General features: G+C 40.3%; 1 long non-coding RNA gene across 1 annotated transcript; it reads left to right on the top strand.

The window, feature by feature from the left end:
• The first annotated feature begins 520 nt into the window (after positions 1–520).
• Positions 521–6229, top strand: LOC129169173 (uncharacterized). The gene is made up of 3 exons (XR_008566387.1): positions 521–1352; positions 1824–1946; positions 5906–6229. It is a non-coding gene; the product is annotated as an uncharacterized LOC129169173 (long non-coding RNA).
• Positions 6230–21154: the final 14925 nt, after the last annotated feature.

The following is a 21154-nucleotide window of genomic DNA, read 5'->3' as shown; positions in this document are numbered from 1 at the left end:
CAGACATGACGTAACAGAAAGGCATCTGACAACACTGCATGCATTCAGAGCATTGTTCTCCAACACACACGCATTTACATCCGCAGCTTCAAGGGGACACAGTGTAGCAATGTGACATACAGTGTGTTGACCCTCATTAAATATTGACGCAAGCCTGCAAAACATGTTGGCAGGAGGTGTAAAATATGCCAGTAAATTAAAAATGTCATAAATAGATGAGGTGTCTGCCTTGGACACACTGGCTGCCACAGATGGTGACCTCTTTCTTTATTATATGACAGTGATAGGAGGGCAAACACAAAGGCAAAAAAGTGAGGGAGTGAAGCTATTTAAATTAGGGCATATATGTCCAGGTCAGGTGCATCATCTTGACAAAAATGAAGAAAAATGGTTCTGTTAAATCTGTTAGAACACAGCGTCTTCCGGCCAAATGAAATGTGGGATTTTTATCATACTGTGACCAAAAAGAGAGAGACCTCCCTGTGTTACTCGCAGGAATGTATTCTTAACGTATTCACTTGGAAATGTTGGTGGAAAAGTGAAGCTACTGTATGATTTTTACAGGGAAAAAAAATGCATTTCAAAAATAAACCAGTCGGTGACCACAAAACCAACAATATGCTACAATCTTAAACCTAAATACATGAAAAAAAGTAATTTTAAAATACTAAAAGTCAAGTTAGTAATATAATTGAAGCACAATTTCATTCATGAATGTATTTATTCATTTGGGATATGACAAATATGGACAATTTATTACAATAATTATTTTCAATAGGTTCATTAATAAACACAATATATACAAATAATTTTGAAAATACTAAAACTTAAATAATATAATTATTGTAGATATTTATTAACTTAGGATATTACTGTTACGCTTCATTCCAATTTTTAAAAAATCATTAATAAACAAACAGTGCACCCTCACTACATCGCGGTTCACCTTTCGCTGATTTTTTAGTGCAATTTTGTATGTTTTTTTTTTAACAGCGTATAAACGCGCATTGTGTTCCTGCGTCCTTGTGGTGCATTAGAGTGATCGATCAGTGCTCTGTTGTATGTGTCTGTTATTGTATTTACCACTGCTACCAGCAGGGGGGGTTCTGATTGGCTGTAGACCAATCTCCTTGGTGCAGGACTGCCTGTTTGTTGTTGTATGATCGCGAGCTGCCAGCGATCGTACATGCTGAATGACGGCAGAAGTTACGCGGCTGTGGGGCACGTGGAATGCTGCAAATGAATCTTCGGTTCATGGAGGACGAGGAGGAGGAATATGTTTGAACAAGGATACAAAAACGCTACAGCCTAACAGCGCCAGGACGAGCCACGATCAGAGGAGTGAAATATGCGTGAGTCACTTCATTTCTTGTGTCGCATCTCGTAAATCGATCCTTAAAATTCACACAAAATTTGACCGTTGAGAGTGTTTAAACAAGAGAGAAATGTGATAAAATGTTAATGCCTGTCTGGGAAAAGCGTATAAAGTGCATGGTGAGGTGTTTTGCAGCCTTAAAACATATATAATAATTGTAAACAAATATACTTGGCTACTTCACAGATTCACTTATTGCAGGCTATTTTGGGAACCTATCCCCTGCGATAAACAAGGGAACACCGTACAAATGCAGATACCCCAAAATGATGTCTTAAAACATAACGCACATGTAGTATAATGCACTGTATTGCGTATAGTACTGCATAAGTGCCATTCAGGCTGTCACGGTTACAACAGTAATTGACTGGCTTGTGATAACAAATGTAAATTGTGACTTTGTTGCCATCTGTCCAATGTTTATAATATAAAACCTTTTTATCAACAGGTTTCCAACACACTTTCGCACTTTCAATTAACGACCAATGAAGACGTCCAATTTGGTCCACTCTATCACTGACGACTCCTTCTAAACAACAATAAGAGCGATGATAACAAAGCGCTGAAGCAGGTAATTACGCCGAAAACTAATTAGCTGACAAGTCGCAGACAGCAGCGAGGAAAAGCAGAGCGGACGAGGGATGGAGGAGGAGGAGGCGGAGGCGGAGGCATGATTTGTCTGTCAAGCAAGAGAAAAATCAATTATAAAAAAGTCAGCAAATCTAGCGAGTAGCTAACACATAGCAATGGGGGATGAGGTTAAATGGAGGCTCAGCAAAACAAAGCCTTCGCCTCTTGTGTCTCCGAACGGAACCTCAAATTCAAATAAAAGTAAAAAAAGAATCCGGCCAAAGATGTTAAAGGCCAGTGATGACAACAGAACTAAAAGGAAGAGAGTCTTGTCAAACATGGTTGTCTTAAAAGGTCAGGTTTGATCCACATTTCATTGTTAAAATAGTAGTTGATATGCAAAGTGAGAGCATGCGGACTTCTGTTGACACCCTTCCCACTCACGGTGCAGCTCAAAACTTCACAGCATGAATGCGACGCAACAATAAGCCTAGAAGAACTGCAAGACATGCGAAATGACAGAACGGTGACTTCTGTGGACACCCCTGAACCTCACCGTGCAACCTAAGAACTCTTATCTTACCAGCAATAATGCATCACAACAGTAAGTCTCCTGAACATAACCCAAACGGCAACACATCCAACGATTGACATACGTATGGAGCACATGACAGGAAGGTGACTTGTGTCCACACACATCTAATTCCACGGTACGGTGTAACACGAAAGCTGTCACTCTAACGACACACCAACAAGCGTACCCAATATAACTCAAATCACAACATGCACACACCTATTGCGACATACTTATTAATACAGTAATCACTTGTTTGTCGCGGTTAATTGGTTCCCGATCTGTCCGTTATAAATGAATTTTCACAAAGTAGGATTGCTTATTTATAAATTTAATATTTTCGTATTTACAGCATAGAAAAATGTGTTTACCACCCTCTACATATGGTTTTTAACATTATTAGAGCCCTCTAGACGTGAAATAACACCCCTATAATCACCTTTACACTCGTATTACCCAAAATAAGTGACGTAAAAGACAGAAAATAAGCCATTTAAGATATAAATAAGACATCGTATATAGTCACACATGCTGGAATTGGGAGAGTCACATAAGCACAGAGTATTTCCTGCAGTGGCTATTGTCTCAACCTAGTGACCAGTGTAGAATACTGTGTACTCTGGAAAAAAAAACAAAAAACTATTTTAACCTTTTTTCCATAATACATTGCATCCAAACAAAGCATTCATTGGTGCCTGCCGGGGCGCTGCAATGATGTCAGCCTCCATCTGGGTCCCTCTGGTGGACAGAGGAAGCATTGCAGCGCCAGCCACTCATCAATTTTCTATGCCGCTTGGCCTCCAATGAAATGCTTTGCTCAGACGCAGTGCATTATAGGAAAGCGTTAAAATGGTTTGGGTTTTTTTTTTATTTTAAACTCGAATTGGTACTTGTTTGTATATTTCTCAGGTATAGCTTTTGAGTGTTAAGTTGTATGATGAGTTTAGAATTCTTTGACACTGTGAGGTCAGACTGTTATATCGAGTAAAGACCTCAAATAAAGAGCTGCCTGGTCCTCACGGACTCGTGCACGCCACAATATGCCATTTTATGACATGGGCACGTGCGGCTTATGGTGCGGTGCGGCTTATATATGTACTAATCTTTTTTTTCCTCTAAATGCTGCAGCTCATACACCAGTGCGGCTTATACACTGAAATTTACGGAACATACGGAAAAAATATTTCAGTCTAATCTAAACATACCAAAAACTAAAATAAAATGTAACATGTGTCATGAGTATTCAAAGTGTCGGGCCTCTCCGGTGCTGCTCTCTGGCTGGTCAGTCAGCATTTCTGTGCCGTGGTTGTCTTTCATGAAGCTCCTCCTCATCTTGCATCTCCATGTTTTGAGTGTGATAGTTTGCTAAACTTTCCTTAGACGATATCGGACACATGCAGCCCGCCGCCTTGCTTCGCAAATCAAACATTTTCCTCCATTACACCTGGAGAAGCATGCAAATGATCTGATCAATATGCCACTTCACAGCACGTGCCTCAGCAACACCTTGGCGGATAATCAATAGCCTTGCACTCGACACTTGAAAGATTCCTCGCTCAACCGAGCTGAATAGAAAGTATGCCCTGTATCAAGACAGACGTGGAAAGCAGGGGAGGCTGTGTTTAATTACAGCTGCTTACAGTCCAACATGCATATAAAGCTCCTCCCAACAGCTGACAGGTGCATATGGTGCCACCGCTGGGGAGTTCACCTCAGATTTGAGAGGGGTAGGGGTGGGGGGTCTTGTTTCTCTCTCTGTGAGAAGCCATCCTGGGAATTCTCCTGCTGGAGTGATGGAAGACGAGGGAAAAGGCTGGAACATCAGCTGGTGCCGTGCGGGGGCGTGAGGAGCCGTTGCCCTCCGCTGTTGTGTTATCTTGATGGATATGCACCCGGTGGGAGCGTGGAAAACAACAACAGGCCTCCTCCGGCACTGTAAGGGCTGCATTCCAAGCACGTCTGCTACTGATTCTTCAGCATTTCAATAATGCAAGTGAGGGGTACAAATACATTTGGATACAAGACAGCATTGACAAAACCTCCACCAAGGCTCCTGTTAACCTCCAAAGCACATCAAGGTGAGTCAGTAAGGAGCAAACTGCCGAGCCAGCATTAATGCCACTGACGAGTTCATTTGAAGTTTGACACTGTTTTAGTTAAAGCGCATGCAGAGGCAGACCAAGGCTATGTTCACACTCCAGGTCGATTCTGATTTTTTTGCTCTTTTGCGACCGGGATCTGATTTTTTTCATGTGAGTGTGAAAAGCACAATTCCGATTTTTTCAAACGGGACTCAGGCCTCATTCATGTGTGGATGTAACTCCGATACGTATGTGATGCGGCCGCAGTATGACCGGTCATGTCGCACACATCCGAGTTACAGCGTTCCCTTGTTTATCGCGGGGGATAGGTTCCCAAAATAGCCTGCAATAAGTGGAATCCGCAAAGTAGACAACTTTATTTGTTTACGGTTATTATATATTTTTTAAGGCTTTATCCACTTTTCTCAGACGGGCATTAACATTTTCACACATTTTAAACACTGTCAAAGTTCAAATTGCGTTTGAATTTTAATGATCAATCTACTAAGTTGGACAGAATAAATTATTAAGTGACTCACGCGTATTCACTCTTCTCACCGTGCTTCGTCCTGGCGCCGTTCAGCTGTAACGTTTTTGTATCCTCGTTAAAACATATCGCTCCTCCTCCTCGTCCTACTCCTTGAACCGAAGATTCATTTAGCCGGTTATCTGCTTCTTTTCTTCTTCTATTGTTTATTGGCGGTTAACAAGCAACTCACACAGTTAGCTTCCTTGGTAGCGACAGCACAAAGGACATTGATTGACAATGGTCTACAGCCAATCGGGACGCAGAACACAATGGGTGGGTTAACTCCTAGCCAATAGGGACTCGTGTGGCTCCATATTTAGCGGGCTATTGTCTACTGTGGGTTCCTAATATGCTCGTGCAGGCACGTAAACACACTGAGAGGTGGAGCTGCACACGTCTTCAACATGAGTATACAACCCCCTCTGCTGGTAGGAGTAGTAAATACAATAACAGACGCATACAACAGAGCACCGATAGATCGCTCTAATACACCACAAGAACGCAGAACACAATGCGCGTTCATACGCTTTTAAAAAATATGCAAAATTGTACTAATACAGTCATCCGTAGCCACATCGCGGTTTTCAAAATGATTTTAGTTTTGCTTAAATGAAGCATTTTCAAGCATAAAAATGGCTAAATGAATTAAGATACAAATATCAGGCAGTAAGAATGCCACGCTCTGCTGTGACACCTGTTGGCCCTTGTTATTTATATTATTAGCTTTTCTTGTGATTGTGTTTCCAACTACTCTGCTTCTGTTCTGTGGTTTGCAGACGCTGGTTCTCCTGAGTCGGGCGGAGTTCCTGGATGAGCACCTCCTTTTAATCACCTCAGCTGTGGCAGGAAGGTGTTGGACTGTTGCTTTGTTCTGGACGCTCCATGTCACGCTTCAGCTATCTCATCCTCCAAGACAATTTATTAGCATCCTTGTTTGATTGTATTTGTGCATTCGTTTTGTTAGCTACCTTGCCTGCCTTCCTACATATCCAGTAGCCCGCCTGACTTTCCAGTAGTTTTTAGTTGCTTCGAGTTTACTTCTTTTTTCCACAATGTATGTTTTTTTCCACTCTTCGTTCCTGCATTTTTCTGTCCCATAATTTGTGTTCATATTAAAGACTTTTCATGCCTTGAGTTGCCTTGCCTCTGCATCCCAGGATCCACTCTCGTATCTCCTCACTCAGACGGTGAGTTCGCTAGCATGCTATGCTTAAAGCCGTGGCCGTGTCTTGTGTCCCTGCAGTGATCCCGTAGCCTGCGCAATGTGGTGTAAACAAAGAATAGGAGTGTAAAGGTGACTATAGGGGTGTTATTTCATGTCTTCAGGGCTCTAATGGTAAAAAACATATTTAGTAAGTCAAAAAGAGGTTTTCTATGCTCTAACAACAAAACTATTCAGTTTATTAATATTGAATCCTACTTTGCGGAAATTCACTTATCGCAGCCGTGAACTGTGATAAGTGAGGGACAACTGTATAACACAAAAGGGACAATAATAGGTTTTATTTTTGTCTTAAATGCTTTATTTTCTCCAATCATATCCAGCATATTAGGTATTGCAATTGTAAAGGTGGCTATGGGGTGTTACTTCATGTCTAGAGGGCTGTGATAATGTTAAAACCCATACTTAGAAGGTCGTTAACAGGTGTTCTATGCTCTAACTACAAACATATTCAATTTATAAAGAACTCCTACTTTGCGGAAATTCACTTATAAAGGTCGGGTCTGGAACCAAGTAACTGCGATAAACGAGGGATTGCTGTACTTCAAATGCCGCAATTTTTCGAGTTAATAAAAAAAGGTCAATATTGTTCGACCCGGTGTTAATTTGAGATCCTGGCGGTTATTTGCTTTTGTACACTGGTGGTTCTCAAGCTTTTGTCAGTGAGGTGAATTTTTTTTTCTTTTTCAGCCAGGTACCCCTTAGCCAGAGAAAAGGATTTTTGGTTGGGGAAAAAATATGTAAAACACAGCGCTGTAGCTTCAGTATCTGATTTATTACTGTCCTCAACAATGCTCCTCTGTAGTGGTCTTGTTTGAAACAGCTGGAAATAAAAATACACCTAAATTAACGTAAATTGTAAACAAAGAAAGAATTGAAGTTTAATTACGAAAAAAGCTTTGTGCACATAAAATAATGATGCGCCCTCTTTACATTTTCTCGCTTAGTTACAGTAAACACACCCTAAAGGTTCTGCACTGCTCATATCTTTATGAGGGGGCAAACTTAAAAAAACAGCAAATACTTACTAGATATTTTCTAAATCTCAAGTACCCCCTGGAGTGTCTTCGAGTACTCCCAAAGGGTACAAGTAGCCCCATTTGAGAACCACTGTTGTAGATTACGCACCCAACAACTTGCTTCCGAAGCTACTTAAATATAGATCACTCAGCGCTGACATTGTCTTGAAAACAATTCAAAGTCACTGACTCAAACATTATCTCAATTCCCTCCCGCATTCTTTCATTTCCGAAGTCTGCTTCTTCAGCCAGCAACGTCTGCCCGCTCCCCATAAATGGGTCAAAGCAGCCGAGACGTAACCCTCAAGCGGAATTGAAAGAATTTGTCACATCCAGTTTTTTTTTTTTTACTGAATAATTCTTTTTTTTTCTCCAATGCACCAGCGGAGCTAAAATTGGCTGCAGATTAGATTCAAATAGCCGGTTGCATATTTTGTTCTTCAACGCCGTCGACGTGACGTCAGCTGAAATGTCTTGACCGCGCCGTGGCCCCTGGGGGTGCTGTTTAATTTATACAAGACCCGCATCTGCTGAGCTGAGCACACACGCACACAGACACACACACACCCACACATATATACACACAATGGGACCGCAGATGTGCACCGTCTTGACAGAATGAAAAGTACCTCAGGGGCTCAACTCCTCAGGCTCAGGCAAGAGCGCAGACAGTGCTAAAGCTACCAGACAACACATAAACAAGACCACATTAAAAAGCAGCAGGCACTTGGAAAACACCAGGCGACAACTGCAGGTGGCAGTACCTTGATATATTCAGATTCAAGCGCCTTTTCAATATGGTTTACGCTTAATACACAGTCGCTATATGATATATAATAATTATAGAACTTTATCCATCACATACGTATACGGTGGTGTGAAAAAGTGTTTGCCCCCTTCTTGATTTCTTACTTTTTTGCATGTTTGCCACACTTAAATGCTTCAGATCATCAAACACATCCAAATATTAGTCAGTGACAACACAACTGAACACAAAATGCAGTTTTTAAATGAAACGTTTTATTATTAAGGGAGAAAAAAAAATCCAAACCTACATGAAAAAGTGATTGCCCCCTAAACCTAATAACTGGTTGGGCCACCCTTAGCGGCAACAACTGCAATCAAGCGTTTGCAATAACTTGCGATGAGTCTCTTACAGCGCTGTCCTGAAGCAGCAAAACAGCCCCAGACCATCACACTACCGCCACCATATTTTACTGTTGGTATGGTGTTCTTTTTCTGAAATGTGGCCTTTTATGCCAGATGTAATGGGACACATACCTTCCAAAAAGTTAAACTTTTGTCTCGTCAGACCACAGGGTATTTTCCCAAAGGTCTTGGGGATCATCAAGATGTTTTCTGGCAAAATTGAGACAAGCCTTAATGTTCTTTTTGTCTTTGGAACTCTGCCATGCAGGCCACTTTTGCCCAGTGTCTTTCTTATGGTGGAGTCATGGACACTGACCTTAACTGAGGCAAGTGAGGCCTGCAGTTCTTTGGATGTTGTCATTTGGAGTAATTTTGATTGGCTGGCCACTCCTGGAAAGGTTCACCACTGTTCCATGTTTTCGCCATTTGTGGATAATGGCTCTCACTGTGGTTCGCTGGAGTCCCAAAGCTTTAGAAATGGCTTCATAACCTTTTCCAGACTGATAGATCTCAAGTAATCTCAGTTAAGTTATGTTTTAACAGGGGGAGGGTACATGGCATGTATCCCACCGCTGTACATGGCATGTGTTCAGGTGGGATGAGTGGCAGGCATGAACACACACAGCTTAAAAGCATTAAAGCTACCAACACAGGAAATGGCGCGTTCCGAGTGACACTTTTAAATCAAAATTTCCCCATCAAGGCTTGATGTTGGCCAAGACACCACCAAAACACTCGTGCGGGACCTATGAAACGTATCTGAAATTGTTGAAAAATAAATATAATATGGGACTTTTACCGATCCAACATGGAAACACTTGGAGATGTGCAGGTGAGGTTTTTGGAACTGGAATATCAGACCCCGAGGCTCGGCCAGGCAGTGTGTTTACTGAAAGTTATGATCCGTTGCATCATTGCCAGTAAAAAAAAAAAAAAAAAAACCTTGCAGAAGAGAAATGAAATCACAGCATGAGAAGAAACGAAGGAGAGCGGCTGCAATAGATATAACATTCATAGTGATGCAGAATGATGGAATACTTGGAACCCCAAGCAATGCATGTTGGATTTATAGCGATCATGCTCTACGGGGCTTTCTGGCGAAGGCGAAATAAACAGCACTGACATGATGCCGAGCAGCACTAAAATGAAACTTTAAGCTATCTGACTAGTGACTGAGCTCCGAGGCGCTGTCATGCTTTACATCTCAAGTCTCAGATTAGTCCTTCTTTTGGCTAGTCACAGGGAAGGCATTTCATTCCTCTCAGCCAAAATGTTTCTTTTTTTTCTGCAAGCAAAATGGACTTCAAATAATTTCTCCACAGCTGTCGTTTGATGTTAGAGAAGACCGGCGAGGGAATTGTTGCATCCATCGCCGCCTTTTGTTTCATTCCCTTAGTTTCTTTTGAGCCTCGTATTTTGTGCTCTTTTGGAGACTCTTGAATTCCGCATTGGAGCGGAGGCACAAAAAGGTTTCGTCATTCGCCAGCAGTCACGAAAACACGACGGCGTCTCATCTGAACGCAGACCAAGCAAAAAAAATAATAAATCAAAGGCCATTGGAACATTTGAGTAGAGAAAAATAGACGACCACGCACGTGGAGTGGTTTTAACTTGCTGAAGCGCTGCTTACATATGCACCTTGTTCTCTGCTTGTCTTGATCAACTGTCTCGTCTTGTTTACCATTAATGCTCCAATTGACGCCGCTATTCAGTTAACCGCCGAGTCTCCTACACAGTAGTCATCGGCAGCGGGGTCTGCAACAGTGGCTCTCAACTGGTTTGGCTGTGGGACCCACTGTCACCCTTCAATGGCAAGTGGTGACCCAAATTGCAGGAATTTTGCAACTCAAACTTCTCACATATCTTATTTTTTTAGGGACAGTGTGCGCTAAAGCGCTGAGACACCGTCATTTTGTAGTGCACTCTTCTCCAGCAGATATCTGCAGCTGTGTGTCAGACAGAGCGCACGTAAAGTCTCCACTCAATGTCCTTCCTCTTCCGTTCGAGCTTGACAAAGTCGCCCAGGAACATGGCTCGCACGATAGCCCAGACAAGAACGTGAGGTGCATTGACAGACATGTGGACCCGCCACGGACTGAAATTAACACTTGTGGCTGTAGGCAGGCTCCTGTTGTACTTATTTACAAGATGGCAGAAGCTACATTTGAAGTATCAAGGAGCATGCAGCTCCGCATGCGCTTTAAAATGTTGCGACTCAGCTGTCGGTGTGAATCTCATGCGTGTAAACTGTTGTTCACAATGAACTCATCGGCAGTATTCATGCTAGTTGAGCAGTTTGCGCCTCACCGCTATTACAACATTGGTTCTGTTGCTGCTGTGCTGTTCAATACAATAATAATTTTTTAATTTTATTTATAACGCACTTTTCGTTCCGCAGAAATGTCAGTGCTATAGTAAGAAAATTACGAATATGTGGTGAAAAAGAGCTGTGTTTTCCTTTCCACTTTTTTATGCACGCCAAATCATGATTAAAAGTAAAAAAAAAGAAGTCGTGAAATAAAAAAGAGCTTTCAAAATTCAGAAATGACGCCCCATCCTCTAGAATTGGGCGTTTACAGTGTGTTGCAATGCGCTTTCATTTGAATTGAATTTGTTTGTTTTCACCAGCGGACTGGATTATTATTGTTATTATTATAAAATTTCTACCTGCGTCAAATCTGGTCCAGTTTTAATCGGAATGTGATTCAGCTGACTCGCTGGGATTCCGTTCTACGACTACCAGCATAGTTTGCAAAAAAATAATGCGGACACAAGCAGTTCATATTAATAATCACGATGAATTTAATATGACATTGATATGTGCCGAGAAAATCTAAGCTAATAGGTTTGCCATATCACACGCTCGTCTGTATATTTCACCCCCGATAGAACTGATGGGACTCGCTGATTCATGCAGAAAATTGGTCGTTTACGCCGAGCTCCACTCTGACTGATTTCTATCTGATCCATCCTCCTTTGACTAATACGCTCTTCCACCCGCCCTCCCCGCTTGCCTTTATCGCTTGATGGTGGTGTGCTCTGGCCAGGAAAGCGGCGAATAAGCTTTGAGCCGTTTTGCGTGGAGGCCAGAGAGCAAGGAAGCACAGGATTATGTTCCAAAATGTAATGTTGGATTGCCGTGTGGAGGAAGGAAGCAGCACACATTAACTTTGACTGCTTTGAAGTTATGCTAAATCCAACAGCCTGAAGTTAAACGTCACAACATTTTGAAATTTAGGGCAAAATTCGACTGAAAAATTGGTGTCTAAAGTTGCTCAAAATGTTCAAAAAGCCCCCCCCATTTGAAATGCTATTGAGAAACTGATCATGTCTATTTATTTACCGACTGAACGCAAAATAATGATAGGAAGATGATAGACGAACAGATGGAATTGGGGTCACCGTGTAGACGTTATGTAGAAGTTTCACTTTTGCGGCTCACAACAACTACGGTGCATTCGAGCACCGCCAAACAAAGTGCGCAATTTCAACACTTGACAAAAAAACAAGGTCAGTGAAGCATAAAGACATAAACATGTAAACACTGCGGGCTAAACAATGCGACGTGTATTCTGTACATTTGACCTGTATTATCACGTAGTCGTCCCTCGTTTATCGCAGTTAATTGGTTCCAGGCCCGACCGCGCTAAGTGAATTTCCGCAATGTAGGATTAATATTAATAAACGGAATATTTTTGCACTTCGAGCATAGAAAACCTGTTTATGATTTTCTAAATATGGTTTTTAACATTATTAAAGCCCTGTAGACATGAAATAACACCCCTATAGTCACCTACAGTATACGGTCCTATTATTCTTTGCTTATACAACATTGTACAGGCTACAGACATACTGTAAGAGACAGCTGCCTCGCATTGCAAGCTACCAAGCTAACTAATTAGCCTCTCCAATTTACTTATTCTAAATTTTAAGTGTTTCAAACGATTGGGCAAGAAGGACAAAGTAAGAAGCCAAAAACATACCACTTCCACATGCAGTGAGAGGAGAACTTTCATGTCAGACATGCCATGGCTGACTTCATGCAGTGTTAAGGTAATGTAGCATAACGTCATGTCTCATCAATGCTACATTACTGACACCTAGTGACCACAATACCGCATATAACTTGTCTTTCAATATTTTTCGGTCCATAGTCGATAGTCAACCACAAAACAGCGTTATTTTTTGAAAACACACAAGGCGATGTTTCAAAGTACACAGATTCTATAAAGCGGTTGCCACGCCCCTCTGGAAAATGAAAGTTAAGCTTGTGTGACTGGAAAGTGAAAGTTAAGATTGTGTGAGAGAGACTTGATCGAACTGGTTCACAATATGCTGATAGCATGTCTGTTTACTATCTTCTCCTCTTAGTACTTTTCTATTGTGCAACTCTAGTTGTGCTATGTGAGTGTGCGTATCAAGAAGGCCTTCCATGAGAAGCTATTAGACTCAAAATGCAATGAGCCCTTAGACAGGACCTATAGGTGTAATAATATCTAACACCTAAGATATTTATATGATATTAGCATGTCAACATACTGCAACTACAGGGAATTAGCTATCATAATTAGCAGCTACGACAAAATATGAGTGATCTTGCATTCCGTTTAATTCAGTAAATTAAAACAAATTGCTGATCATGTAGCTTACATCGACCGCTCACAAAAGCTGATTTTGCGTTCAGCGGTGTTTGTTTTGCAAACCGTTGGATGAATCATGCAGGACGGGAGAGCGCAGACGACTTTGTTTTAAAGTTTAATGACCAGACGCAGGCGTCTACATCATGAAAACACAACAAATAAAACGTCTCTATCCCAGCCACAGCAGCTTAACGATCCATTTATTCTGGGTTCTTTCAACGGGGCAGCAAAGTCCGGATGCGTGAGCTGAAGTTGAAGATGTTCGGATCGTGGTTTATTGTTGTGAATTTTGTTATGTCGAGCTCATAAAGTTTTCGCAGCGTGATCGGTGTTGTATCTTGCTGTTGACTGTGACACACTTAGATGCAAGATCAAGTTTGGGCAGCAGCCGTGAGTATAAAGTAGAAATAAACACGCATAAAGCAAATGCTGTGTAAAATGTGAGCCACGTTTCTGAAACTGTAACTCACTAAAATAGTGAGCATGCTTGGAAAACAAGCATTTGCACAAACACCAAAATAATTACATGTGTGTTTCTCAGCACTCCCATTTATTGGTTCTGACATGTTGCCTTTTTCCAAATCAAAATGCTGAGACTTTTCAAAATGCTTATAATGCATGGTTAAAAAAAAAAAAAATGTGTTTCAGATTAAAAATGAAACAACTCCAAATTTTTATGTATTATTTTTTCATCCAAAAAGCGACAGATTCTTCGTGTTTCACTTTTTTTCTTTTTTTCTTTTTTTAAAGCAACTCCCAATTCTGAGACATTGTTATCCAAAAAGCATAATGGCTCTCACTGTGGTTTGCTGGAGTCCCAAACCTTTAGAAATGGCTTTATAACCTCTTCCAGACTGATAGAGTTTAATTCATCTCAGTTAGGCTTTAACGGGAAAAATTATTGTAAATATGCAAATAAATTCAAAGTAGTACGGGAATAAAGCCATAATACTGCAAGAACGTTTGCAAGAAAGCTGAAACACTTGGAAATAAGAAAGAAAACAACAACAGCCTAAATTATTAAGAATCAGTAGCAATTTTACAAGAATAAAGTCAAAATATTAAGGGACAAAAGTTGTAACGAGGAAAAAATTACAGTTTTACACGAATAAGCTTGTAATATGGAAGAACTGAATGTCACTTGAGTAGCGTAAAGTAGGAATATGAAAGAAGAATGTTTTTTTAAAGGTTGGGGAAAAAGTTATAATATGGGAATAAAGGCAAAATATTCAGGAAATAAAGACATAATATTATAAGAAGAACATCTACAATTGAAATATTTTCAAAATGTACAGCAAAAATGGGGGGAAAAAGAGCACAGAATGAAGATGATACCAATAACAGGCTTCTTCACTGATATCGCAAAGCTGAGATGCAGTTTTTTTTCTTGAAATATCCGTAAGTGGGTAGCGTATCCACGTGTGTCGCCTTGCGGCCCTCGCGTGCTTTCATTTCTCACTATGCGGCCCCGGCTGGAAAAAGTGTGGACACCCCTGCTCTCGCAAGTCACTAGCTAGTTAACGCCGTCCTCTCGTTTTCCACGTACGCAGCAGGTTGATGTAATTACCGGCTGGTGGCGACCGGTCAGTTTCACAGCAAAAGACTCTTTTTGTGAGTCTGCCTAAAAACTGAGGCCTGCCCAGATTTGATGTATGAGGCAATAACCTGTAATGCAATGAAGTCACCTTCAGACCAGACCCCCCCAAATCACTGAAATAATCATGAATTACAGCAAGTATATTATTATATTGGGGTTTGACACGCTGATACTCGCTATCTCCAACTCTGTCTTATTTTTTTATTTATTTGTGCGCCGCCAATGATGTTCGCTTGATAGTATAAGTGCCAGCACCCAGTCTCATAATTCAAAAATAATTTACTTAAGGCAAGTGGATGGTGGTATCATTTAAATCATGATCTTGTCATTGTGGTAGAGATGTCATATTTAAGAAGATGAGTTTCCTCGTGTATCCGAGTCGCTGTCATTTCAAATTTATGTGGCTCCAGCGGGCTGATGATGTGCTGTGACTCTGTATCATTTTTTTTCCCCCCCACCTGAAAATATTGTTCAAGTAATACCAAACGACAGAAGAAGTGCCAAAGAATCCAAAAGAAGTTGTCCTCCTTGTTTATTTTGGCGAAAAGTAGCAGGCTAATTTGATGAGCTAATTGGCTAACAGTTTGTAGTGAATAAATAATGCTGAATAACGAAGCTTCAATTGTCCCTTTGTCATAGATTTGGTTAGTTTTTCATTTTATATTGGGCTAAAATATCATATCATTATCACCTTAGCCTGCTAATGTTAGCTTTACTTTAAAATTGTTCTCCTTATGGAGAAAATGCTAGTTCTCCTTATTTTTTTAATATATATTTTTTGTCTAATTTTCCAAGTTTGTAACAGAATAAACTACCAGTACTGGAGCACTATATGTGACAAAATATACATTTTAAAAGTCTGTCATAGATTCAATGTACATTTTCTCATTAAATATGCGCAGAAAGAACATAATTAGCATCTTTGCCTGCTAATGCTAGCTTTGCTTTACTTTAAAGCTGCTCAAGTTAACTTTGGCAGAAAAAGCTAGTTTATGTCTTATTTGCAAATAGTTTGTGATTACACTGGATAAAGTAGTGCTATTAGTCATACTAAGATAGATTGTTTAAAAAGAAACAAGCTGGAGTTACGACTTTGCCACAGATAAAAAAGCTAGACGTGTCATAATTAGCATCTTAGCCTGCTAATGCTAGCTTTGATTTAATTTAAAGCTATTGTCCACTTTGTTCATTTTGGCAAACAAGGCTATTTTCTTTAATTAGACAAAATAAAGTCCTACTATTACGTCCATTTTAAACATAAAAGTAAAAGAAAAGGGTAAAAGTTAAAAAGTACATATTTTGTAACTTTATTCATAAAAAAATCCTACTTTTTTTCCTCCAAAATACAACCTTTTCTTGAAATAAGACAACTTTCTTTTACAAAAATACGTAGCTGTCTCAAACATATCCAGTGGAACCTCGGTTTAGTTAGTAACCTATTCCAAGAGGTCCCTTCGTACTTTGCTCCAACGGTTATTTCTTTCCCCAAGTACTTTAGCAAAGTACTGCCACTTGCACTTGCACTTTATTTTGCAGTTGTCATCAAGAAAATAAGCAGAGACTGAGTCACCGACGCGTGGGATGCTTTGTTTGGGCACGGAACGACACGAGTTATGTTTGGCCGTACAATAACTGAGACGGTATACGAAAACTGTGGCAACATTTTTATTGAAAACCGAATCATACGATAAGTGGGGCGACTGTGCTACTTTATTTTTGTAAGTTGACTTTTTTTTCTCAGAAAAACATACATTTATTCTCAGGGAATACAGCGGTATGTGCTAATACTCCCTTGTAGTTAAGTAGCTCACTTTTCAAGTTATTTCAAACGGGCAAAATGGACCAGGAGTCCAAAATGTAGTGCTTCTACAACAAAACCCCTTTGCTGTAGTTTGCATCAGCGTATTTTCCCCTAAAAGGAACGTGATCTTATCTGGACCTGCCGCTTTCTGTGGCGCTTCCGCGTCTATTGATAGCAGCGGATGTCCAACAGTGCAGTGATTCGTCAGGAGGCGGAAAAAAATCAACCTGGATGAGAAATATGTCTTTCTGTCGGGCCTGTCTTTGATGTCTTTCAGCCGTCTTTTCGCCTCGCTGCAGGACTCGACTACAACGCAACTGTGATCACCCCCTTTCTTTTGTTCTCCCGGGGTCAAAGACGAGATAACGGATCCACGTAGCTACCTGCCGCTGGCTGTAGTTCGCCTCCGTCATGTTGGACGAAACCAGGAAAAACACACGAGGTATTTATTTATAGTGAAGCTTCCCTCCGGGAGCTTGCAGCTTGCTCTCAGACTAGAGCTGTCCTATCTAGTCTGACTGGTGTGTGTCCCACCTAGTCTTTGAGCATGAACCGATGAAGCCTGCTCGGATGAGAGGCGGAACGTCTTCCGAGACAACCTGAACGGTCCAGTTGCCATCGATTGAGTTTGTCCTCATTGCAACGCTGAACTAAATCTGATCTCAATCCTGTAAATCGTTTGTGGTAACGGGAACGTATCAACAATGGTAAAAACTACCCACAGTACGTTGTGATACGTGAAACTGACGCGAAAGCTTCAAGAAACGTGAAAGACAACACAAATCACAAATGGCAATAATAAAATTGTAGAAAATAATCGCAGTGTTTGATGGGCATTTTGGGGGGAGTAAAACGAGACGGGCACTGCAAAGCGCGACGTAATGAAACATTTTGCGGGGTACCCGGAGAAAAATGTGATAAGCAATATAAACTCGTATTGACACAGCGGAACCTCAGTTTGCATTCGCCCCGGTTAGCATGTTTTTCGGTTAACGTCACAAAATGTACGGCAAACCTTTGCCTTGGTTTGCGCACATTGTCATGTTATTTATACACTGTGTGAGTCCAGCTGTGTTCTTCAAGTATTTTTACCACAAAATGTCCTGTTAGCGAACCTCAGCTTGCGAACAAAATGGTAACCGGAAGCGGAAGCCAGCTACGGTGTGTCGCCCGTGTATGACGTCCTCAGCTGTAGCCTCCCTAGAATGTTAACACAAAACCCGTGCACCGTGCAAGACATAATATAAACATCATTTTGCGACAAAGAAGCCACATTAGTGAAAAGTAGTCAACATATTGTGAGGAATAAGTTGCAATTTACCGTTGAAAATTTTGGAGAATACAGTCATAGCTTTGTGAGGAAAAAGTAGTAAGATTGCAAGGGGAAAAAATCAATTTAGGAGAAAAATAGCATAACCCCCGCAACCCTAATGAGGAGGAGCGGCACAGAAAATGGATATGTTATTATTATTATACACAATATAAAAACTACTTTAAAAAAGTTGTAATATTACGCAAAAAGTAGTTGACGTATTACGCGAAATAAGCTGCAATTTAGTATAGAGTCAAAATAATATGGAAAAAAGTTGTAATATTACAAATCATTTTTTACGAGAGAAAAGTTGTAAAATGTTGTTGCTACATTCCGAGAAGTAATTGAGTATAGTACAGTACAGTAGAGTATCATTTAGAGTGGAAATAACTCTAATAAGCACATGGGAAACAAATCTTAACTTTAGGAGAAGAACGTTGTTATGTTTAAAAAAAAAAACATTCATGAGAAAAGTGTTAGAATATTACGAGGAACAAGTTGTAATTAGTTTTTTGGATGAATTTCATTCTAGACTAATGACTGGACTCCAGTCTAACGGCAAGTCCTGTATCCTGGTGTATTTTTATAGTTGGACAGAAATAGCTTTTTTTTTTTTGTGGTAGGAATCCACTCACAACCCTCAGACATCCTTTCGAAAATTAGTTTGAACCTTTGTGGACCGGTCTGTCTGATCAATAACCAAAGGATGAAAAGATGCTTGAAAGCAAAACAGCTGCAATCTTCCCATGGACCCCTGCAACGTGGAGGCCGATAGAAATAGAAAAATAAAGCCAAACTAGCTGTGCCGGCTAGCTGCGGCAAAGCAAAGAGCTTTGGAGCTGATGAAGTGCAAATAGCAGCTTGTGTTTTTCACTCTCCTCTCACTGAGAGCAATTACAGAGATGTGGAGAGAAGAAAGACAATGGCAATTTAAGGTCGTTACAAATGTGGCTTCTCTCCCGACACGACTCATGTTCACTGCAGCCTCCGTGTGTTGCATAAGACGACGTCAAGACGCGTGTGGACTGACACAATTTTGACTTAACTTTACCAAAAAAGTGACATTATTTTGGCTCTAAACACATTTTCTGTCTGCTAAAGTTCAGTTTAGGGTCTTAAATCGTACCAGTAATGCTCTTGTAATGTTGCGACTTTTTTCTCACTAAATTATGACTTGGAGTATTTTGACTTCAGTTTGGGGAAAATCTTTAAAAAAAAATTTGAAATCCTGATTTTTTTTTCTTGTGATATGGTGACTTTCCCTTCAGAAAAGTGTGACTTTATTCTCTGTATATTTTCACTTTAAAAATGTAAATTTTCTTACCTGTAATATTTCAAGTCCTCTAAAATCAAGGCTGTTTTTCTGTAGAATTCAGATTCTTCTTTCTTTTAATATTACGACTTTTTTCTCACTAAAGGATGACTTTATTTTTGGTAGTGTATATTTTGACTTTATATTTTTTTTAAATGACAATTTCTTGCTGGTAATATTTGAACTCCATGGAAAATGAACATTTTTTCTTTCCTTTTATGATATTTCAACTTCATCCTTACTTTTTTTTTCTCCAAACATTTCAACTCCTTGTAAAATAAAGACTTTTTTCCTAATAAAATTAAGACTATTTAAATTTTTTTTGTAATATTTCAACTTTATTTTGTAAAATTACAATTTCTTTTTTTCTTTATTTAATATTAATATTAATATTTATTTTATTTATTATTACTTTTCTTTTAGTAATATTAATACTTTTATCCTCACAAAATGACATTTTTATCTCAGATTTTTTTTCTTACAATATTACATGTTTTTGAAATAAAATTACAACTTTATTCTAAAAATGTTATTATTTTAAAATGACAATTTCTTTCTCGTAGTATTTTTTATTTATTTTTTTACTTTATATTTGCAAAGTTACACTTTATTTTGATTTATTTTCTCAGGGCAACAGCGCCCTCTTTAAGTTAGCAAGCTGTTTTAAAAGGTGCTCCTCGCGAAATGCGTCCATGAAAGCTGAAATCATTTTTCCATATTTCTCAAGCAGCTCAAATTGCGAGTCTGCACGGAGAGTATATCGCGTTTTAAATGGACGAAGCAGAGCTGAACCTTTCACTCAAGAGGTGGATTAGAGCCAAATGAATCAATCAGAGGTTAATACCTTTCTGGCCAGCCTTAATTCACCTCTTACACACACGCACACACACACACACACAGACACACACACAGACAAACACGCAATTGCCTACATTACTGCCAGATAACCCTGGAGTCAGGATTGATGCACCAGGTGAGTGTGAAGTTCAAAGCAAGGACACGGTGGCACATAAAACACACACAAACAAACATATGTGGGAGGTAGCGGTCCAGAGGTCAAACCGTGACGCTCAATCAAACTCATGGAAAATATCCGGCGAGGAGATGATATCCTTATCGCCGTTGCCTGGATTAACGTGTCAGGCGACCACATTAAAGTGGTTGATTGTCACATGACAGCCCAGAGAGGGCAGGCCGGGGGCGGGGGGGTCAGCATCAGTTCGACTCGCTTGATAATGCTGAATGCGTCTCTCTTGCTATTCGCTAAACCACTGAGAGCCTTTAAAATGACAACAAGCCAGCCGAGGAACAAGGATGAGTCAACTCAAGGAAGGTAAAAGATTAGAGAATCACAGTCGTCTTGTGCCACGCTGAAGCACAGTTAGCCTCTCCGCACTCACACTGCGCTGCACTAAAGCCGGGATTATGCTTCCGTGTAGTCACCACGCCGTCTACTTCGTCCTTTCGTAGCTCTACACTGGGGTTGGGCGCGTGACGTGGAATTCTCTGCCGAAGCGCCAGGGAGTAGGGTTTTCCCGGCCGGTCAACTTAGTGAGCAATCGTGACACTTCCTTTTGTTGCGAGGAAACACACAGGAAATAACGTACGAAACCTACAGTGGCGTGAAAAAGTGTTTGCCCCCTTCCCGATTTCTTATTTTTTTTGCATGTTTGTCACACTTGACTTCTTTCAGATCATCAAACGCAATTTAAATACGAGTCAAGGACAACACCAATGAACACAACATGCAGTTTCTATAGAAACCTTTTATGATTAAGGGAGAAACAAAATAATCCAAACCTACATGGCCCTGTGTGAAAAGTGATTGCCCCCCTAAACCTGTGTACACCTGGTTGGGGCACCCGTAGCAGCAACAACTGCAATCATAAATACAATAATTCAACTAGAATGTGTTTTTGTTTCTCATATTACAGTTTTTTCTGAAAACTTAAGTCCCGTATTATGTTGTCTTC

Source organism: Dunckerocampus dactyliophorus, chromosome 16, assembly GCF_027744805.1.
Source record: "Dunckerocampus dactyliophorus isolate RoL2022-P2 chromosome 16, RoL_Ddac_1.1, whole genome shotgun sequence".
NCBI classification, from domain to species: Eukaryota; Metazoa; Chordata; class Actinopteri; order Syngnathiformes; family Syngnathidae; genus Dunckerocampus; species Dunckerocampus dactyliophorus.
Note: the sequence above shows the minus strand (reverse complement) of the source record. Positions and strands in the feature narration are given on the sequence as shown.